The sequence below is a fragment of the Triticum urartu genome, chromosome 5A (genome assembly GCF_056163025.1).
Source record: "Triticum urartu cultivar PI428250 chromosome 5A, HENAU_Tu73, whole genome shotgun sequence".
NCBI lineage: Eukaryota > Viridiplantae > Streptophyta > Magnoliopsida > Poales > Poaceae > Triticum > Triticum urartu.
The window spans coordinates 377,055,452-377,063,066 of record NC_141877.1 but is presented as its reverse complement, the minus strand read 5'-3'; positions in this window follow the sequence as shown (position 1 = coordinate 377,063,066).

Here is a 7,615-nt window from a genome sequence, read left to right as displayed (position 1 = left end):
AAGTTAAAAGACGACATGACAAAAGGATACAAAAGCGTGAGTTTAATGTAGGTGATTATGTATTGTTATACAACTCTCATTTAAGATTTTTTGCAGGAAAACTTCTCTCTAAATGGGAAGGTCCTTACGTTATCGAGGAGGTCTATCGTTCCGGTGCCATAAAAATCAACAACTCCGAAGGCCCAAATCCGAAGGTGGTGAACTGTCAAAGAATTAAACATTATATCTCAGGTAATCCTATAAATGTTGAAACTAATATTATCGAAATCGTAACCCCAGAGGAATACATAAGGGACACTTTTCAGAACGTTTCAGACCCCGAAAAGGAATAGGTATGTGGTACGGTAAGTAAACTGACTCCAAAACAGTTCTAATGGCAATTTTTCTCCGTTTTGGAATATTTAGAAAAATAGGAAAATAAGAAGCAGTCCGGGAAGGACACGAGGGTGGGAGGCGCGCCCTACCCCCCTGGCCGCGCCCCCTGCCTCGTGGGAACCTAGTGTGCTCTCCGGACTCCGTTTTCTTGCACGATACTTCTTTTGGTCAGTAAAAATTCATTATATAATCTCCCGAAGGTTTTGACTACCGTATCACACAAAAATCTCTTGCCTTTGTTTTGAGTTGTTTTTCTAACAGATGTAGGTCATCATGTCATCATCAAGTGCCCCCAAGGACAAGTTCTTCGAGAAGGTCATCAAACCCTACCTCGCGGAGGTGCTGCAACACCGTCAAACCATTGAGATGCGTGAGGGGTTGTTGCACATCCGCGATGTTGAGGGACCAAGGAGGACCGGAAGCACGGAGGCAAGGCTCGAGGCATTGGAGCAACAAGTTTTCAAGTGTCAGGAGATGGTGGAGCGTGGACTCGACTCCAATCACATTATGATCACGGAGTTCACCAACAAGCACAAGCTGGACGTCAAGGACATTGGGGAGGCCATCTTCAAGCTTCATGAGAAAATCGAGCACCTCCAAGCCCAGATCTATGACCTGCAAAATCAAAACTGTGAGTATGAATATAAATTCAAGAGGATGAGTTTGGCTGCAGATTTGAGGATTCAGGAGACTCGATCATCCTTCTATGATGGTGAGCCTATGCCTTGGAAATGGGACGACAAGCCTACATCATCAACAACTCCACCTTCTTCACCAACAAAGAAGAACTGAGTATCTGGTATGGGCACTCCCCTTGGCAACTGCCAAGCTTGGGGGAGTGCCCCAGTATCGTATCACCATCACTTTTATCTCTACTGTTTTTCTTAGTTCGATCCTTTTGATAATATCTTGATCTAGTAGAATAAAGTTTTAGTATGATCTAGTTGTGAGTTTTGCTTTATGATCCTTTTATGTAATCGAGTCCATGAGCTATATATAATAAACATTAGTGTTGAGTCAAGGGCTTGATTATCTTGCTATGATTATGAGTGAATAAAAAATAAAAGAGAAGAAATAAAAAGAAATAAAAAGATCATATGGATCTTATGGAGAGCAATGACTTTACATATAAAGAGTATGATGAATAAAAGTTGTTGAGAGTTGATAAACATAGTTTTGGTTATCGTTGCAATTAATAGGAAGTAATAAAGAAAGAGAGGTTCACATATAAATACACTATCTTGGACATCTTTTATGATTGTGAGCACTCATTAAAGTATGACATGCTAAAGAGTTGACGTTGGACAAGGAAGACAACGTAATGGGTTATGTTTTCTTACATCTGTGATAAATTATATTGTCATGGATCATCCAACATGTTGAGCTTTCCTTCCCCTCTCTTGCTAGCCAATTTATTTGCACCAAGTAGAGATACTACTTGTGCTTCCAAATATCCCTAAACCCAGTTTTTCCATGAGAGTCCACCATATCTACCTATGGATTGAGTAAGATCCTTCAAGTAAGTTGTCATCAGTGCAAGCAATAAAAATCGCTCTCTAAATATGTATGACTTATTAGTGTGGAGAAAATAAGCTTTATATGATCTTGTGATGTGGAAGAAATAAAAGCGACGGACTGCATAATAAAGGTCCATATCACAAGTGGCAATATAAAGTGACGTTCTTTTGCATTAAGATTTTGTGCATCCAACCATAAAAGCGCATGACAACCTCTGCTTCCCTCTGCGAAGGGCCTATCTTTTACTTTTATCTTCTACCTTACATAAGAGTCATGGTGATCTTCACCTTTCCTTTTTACATTTTATCCTTTGGCAAGCACAATGTGTTGGAAAGATCCTGATATATATATAGCTAATTGGATGTGAGTCTTCATGAACTATTATTGTTGACATTACGCTTGAGGTAAAACGTTGGGAGGCAAAACTACAAGCCCCTATCTTTCTCTGTGTTCGATTAAAACTTCGTACCCATAAATATTGCGTGAGTGTTAGCAATTGTGAAAGACTAAAAGATGGTTGAGTATGTGGACTTGCTGAAAAGCTCTTATATTGACTCTTTCCTATGTTATGATAAATTGCAATTGCCTCAATGACTGAGATTAGAGTTTGTTTGTTCTCAATTAAGTTTATGATTCATACTTGAAATTGTGATTGAATTGTTACTTTAGCATAAGAGATCATATGACAATATATATATGTTGTTGTTCTAAGAATGATCATGATGCCCTCATGGCCGTATTTTATTTTCATCGACACTTCTATCTCTAAACATGTGGACATATTTTTCGATTTCGGCTTTCGCTTGAGGACAAGCGAGGTCTAAGCTTGGGGGAGTTGATACGTCCATTTTGCATCATGCTTTTATATCGATATTTATTGCATTATGGGCTGTTATTACACATTATGTCACAATACTTATGCCTATTCTCTCTTATTTTACAAGGTTTACATGAAGAGGGGGAATGCCGGCAGCTGGAATTCTGGATTGGAAAAGGAGCAAATATTAGAGACCTATTCTGCACATCTCCAAAAGTCCTGAAACTCCACGGGAGCACTTTTTAGAATATATAAAGAATATTGGGTGCAAGAAGTACCAGAGGAGGACCACACCCTGGCCACGAGGGTGGGGGGCGCGCCCTACCCCCCTGGGCGCGCCCCCTGCCTCGTGGCCCCCCTGGTGGCCCTCCGAGGCCCATCTTCTGTTATATGCGGTCTTCGTCTGAGAAAAAACAGGAAGCAAGCTTTCGGGACGAAACTCTGCCACCACGAGGCGGAACCTTGGCGGAACCAATCTAGGGCTCCGGCGGAGCTGTTCTACCGGGGAAACATCCCTCCGGGAGGGGAAAATCATCACCATAGTAATCACCAACGATCCTCTCATTGGAGGGGGTCAATCTCCATCAACATCTTCACCAGCACCATCTCATCTCAAACCCTAGTTCATCTCTTGTATCCAATCTTTGTATCCAAACCTCAGATTGGTACCTGTGGGTTGCTAGTAGTGTTGATTACTCCTTGTAGTTGATGCTAGTTGGTTTACTTGGTGGAAAATCATATGTTCAGATCCATTATGCATATTAATACCCCTCTGATTATGAACATGAATATGCTTTGTGAGTAGTTATGTTTGTTCCCGAGGACATGGGAGAAGTCTTGCTATTAGTAGTCATGTGAATTTGGTATTCGTTCGATATTTTGATGAGATGTATGTTTTCATCCCTCTAGTGGTGTCATGTGAACGTCGACTACATGACACTTCACCATTGTTTGGGCCTAGAGGGAGGCATTGTGAAGTACTAAGTAGATGATGGGTTGCTAGAGTGACAGAAGCTTAAACCCTAGTTTATGCGTTGCTTCGTAAGGGCCTGATTTGGATCCATATGTTTCATGCTATGGTTAGGTTTACGTTAATACTTCTGTTGTAGTTGCGGATGCTTGCAATGGGGGTTAATCATAAGTGGGATGCTTTTCCAACTAAGGACATCACCCAAGCACCGGTCCGCCCGCATATCAAATTATCAAAGTACCGAACGCGAATCATTTGATCGTGATGAAAACTAGCTTGACGATAATTCCCATGTGTCCTCGGGAGCGCTTTACTTCATATAAGAGTTTGTCCAGGCTTGTGCTGTGTTACAAAAAGGATTGGGCCATCTTGCTTTGCCTTATTTACTTTTATTACTTGCTGCTTGTTACAAATTACCTTATCACAAAACTATCTGTTACCGATAATTTCAGTGCTTGCAAAGAATACCTTGTTGAAAACCGTTTATCATTTCCTTATGCTCTTTGTTGGGTTGACACTCTTACTTATCAAAAAGTCTACGATAGATACCCTACACTTGTGGGTCATCAGTAGTAGCCATGTCTCATGTATAGAAAGTGGTAGTTCAAACATGAGCGAGTTCACCTTATCTTCGATAGCCTTTGCTCGTGCCCTTGTCATTGGTCCAAGTGGTGTCGTGGGAGACGTAGGTAGGTCCATGGGGATGATCTTGGTATGCTCCACATCATCTCCCCTCCCTTGGGAAATATCCGACCTCAGATCGAATTCTTCATCACCATGGTAGGGTGAGAGATCCTTGACATTGAAGACGTCGCTCACATTGTACTTGTCGCATGGGAGGTCAATCTTGTAAGCGTTGTTGTTGTAGCGTGCAAGTAGCTTGAAGGGTCCATCTGCTCGTGGTAGAAGTTTGGAATTGCGTTCGGTGGGGAAGCGGTCCTTGCGAAGGTGTAGCCACACAAGATCACCAATGTTGAATACCATGGGGTGCTTGTTGATGTTGAGCTTGGTCGCAAGTTGTTGTACTTGACGCTCGATGGTGTGCCTTGTATCTTAATGCACCTTCTTGAGATGGTTCACACGTGCACTTGTGTCCATATGATGCGCTCTTGTAGTGGTAGAGGAAGAATGTCCAATGGTGACAATGGATTAAATCCCTAGACGACCTGAAAAGGGGACTTGCCGGTAGTTGAGTGTCTTGCGCAGTTGTAGGCGAACTTGGCGATAGGTAGACACTCCTCCCACTCCTTGATGTTCTTCTTGATTAGCACGCGAAGTAGAGTGGCGAGTGTGCGGTTGGTCACTTCCGTTTGGCCGTCGGTTTGTGGGTGGTAAGCCATGGAGAAGAGTAGCTTGATTCTGAGCTTGACGTATAAGGTTTTCCAAAAGTAGCTTAGGAACTTGACGTCGCGGTCCGAGACTATCGTCTTTGGCACTCCATGTAGATGAAGGCCCATGGTTGATATGGAATTGGGAGAGGCATATGAAGGCCATGGGATTGAGCTTTAGACTCAGCTTTGCGACATGTGGAGCATCGGCTGGTGAAGCGGTTGACATTGCGAAACATCTTGGGTCAATAATAGTTCTTGGAGAGCGTAGCAAAAGTCTTGTCGCGTCCAAAATGTCCCATTAGTCCTCCTCCATGAGATTCCTGCAAAAGCAACAAACGAAGAGAAGACTCGGGGATGCAAAGTTTGTTAGCTCTCATAAGATATCCATCTTTGATGTAATAACGATCCCAAGAGGTACGCGTCGAACATTTGGCATAAGGAATAGCAAAAGTAGGATCATGTGCATACAAGTCTTTTATATGCTCAAAGCCAATGACATCCAATTCAAGTTGAGTAACAATCATGCATATGCGGGAAAGAACGTCCTCCACAACATTTTCCTTATCTTTAATGTACTTGATGACATAAGGAAAAGACTCAATGAATTCACTTCATTTAGCATGACGCTTGTTCAACTTAGTTTGACCCTTAAGGTATTTAAGCGTTTCATGATCGGTATGAATGATAAATTCATGAGGGCGAAGATAATGTTCCCATTCATGCAAAACTCGTACTAAAGCATAAAGCTCTTTTTCATAGATGGTGTAATTGAGTTGCGCTCCGGAAAGTTTCTCACTAAAGTAAGCTATTTGGGCGCTTCTCTTGCGTTAACACACCCCCTATACCATTACCACTAGCATCACAATGAATCTCAAACGGCTTGTCAAAATTGGGTAAAGTAAGCACGGGAGAATGAGTAAGCAAATTCTTAAGCTCATTGAATGTGGTATCTTGCGATGGTCCCCAAACAATGGGTGCATTATTCTTTCTCAAAGCATGCAAAGGTGAAGCAATGGTGCTAAAGTCCTTCACAAATCTACGATAGAAACCGGCTAAACCAAGGAAGCTACGCACTTGATGCAAGTTGGTTGGTTGTAGCCAAGTTTTAATAGCATTGATCTTAGAGTCATAAACATGAACACCCTTAGAGGATACAATAAAACCCAAGAAAACGAGCTTATCAACGCCAAAAAGGCATTTTTTCCATGTTAGCATAGAGACGCTCTTTTCGATGAGTTTGGAAAAAGGTTCGAACATGGGTGACATGATCTTTGAGAGATTTGCTATAAACAAGGATATCGTTGAAGTAGACCACAACAAACTCACCAATGTAAGGGCCAAATACATAATTCATAAGACACATGAAAGTACCCGGTGCTTGCGATAAACACATAGGCATGACTAATGACTCATACAAACCAAACTTTGTTTTGAATGCGTTTTTCCATTCATCACCCTCTTGTATGCGGATTTGATAGTAACCACCTTTAAGATCAATTTTGGAAAAAATAGTGGCACCGCTAAGTTCATCGAGCATATCATCAAGGCGTGGAATGGCATACCTATAGCGAACGATGATAGCATTGATAGGTCTACAATCGGAACACATGCGAAAGATACCGTCTCTTTTTGGCACAAGAATGACCGGAATAGCACAAGGACTCAAAATTTCACGCACATGTCCATGGTCTATGAGATGTTTTACTTGCCTTTGTATTTATTTGTTTCTTCGGGGTTGACGCGGTAGGGAGATTTGTTCAGAAGTGGTGCTCCGGGGATGAGGTCGATGCGGTGCTCGATGCCTCGTGGTGGAGGTAGTCCCGGAGGTAGCTCGTCGGGGAAAACATCTTGGAATTCCTACAAAAGAGAAGACAACACTAGAGGTAGATCGTGAGAGGTGTTAGCTTTTGATGCCTCGTCCTTGCGCAAAATTACATAGTGTAGGAAACTTGATGGGTTCTCACACACTTCTCTTATCTCACTTTTGGTGGCAAATAGAACTAAGTTCTTCTTTTCACTCATCGTGGAGGCACTCAATTTGGGTTTGTGGCGCTCACTCTCTTTTTGGTGGTTCGCTCTCTCACTATTCTGTCCATGATGGGTGGCTTGCTTGTCGGTGATCACTTGGCTTGGAGACATAGGGCGAAGTACGTACTCCTTTCCTTTCATCTTGAAGATGTAGTGGTTCGTTCGGCCGTTGTGGATGACACCCTATCAAATTGCCATGGTCGTCCGAGAAGAAGGTGGCAAACGGTCATTGGAATGAAATCACACTCCAAAGTGCCTTCGTAAGCTTCGATTTTGAAGGAGACTTGCAATCTATGCTCGACTTGAATAGTGTCGGAGTCGCTTAGCCATTGAACTTTGTAGGGATGTGGGTGCTTCGTCTTGGTCAATTGGAGCTTGGAGCAAAGTTCTTCACTTGCTAAGTTATGACAACTCCCTCCATCGATGATGACCTTGACGGACCTTCCATTGATGCCGGACTTGGTATGGAATATGTGGCATCTTTGGTATTCTTCTTGGTGATGTTGAAGGGTCAAGACCTTGGAGACAACTAGAGCGGGGCTTGAATCTTCATCACAAAAGACTTGATCCTTTTGA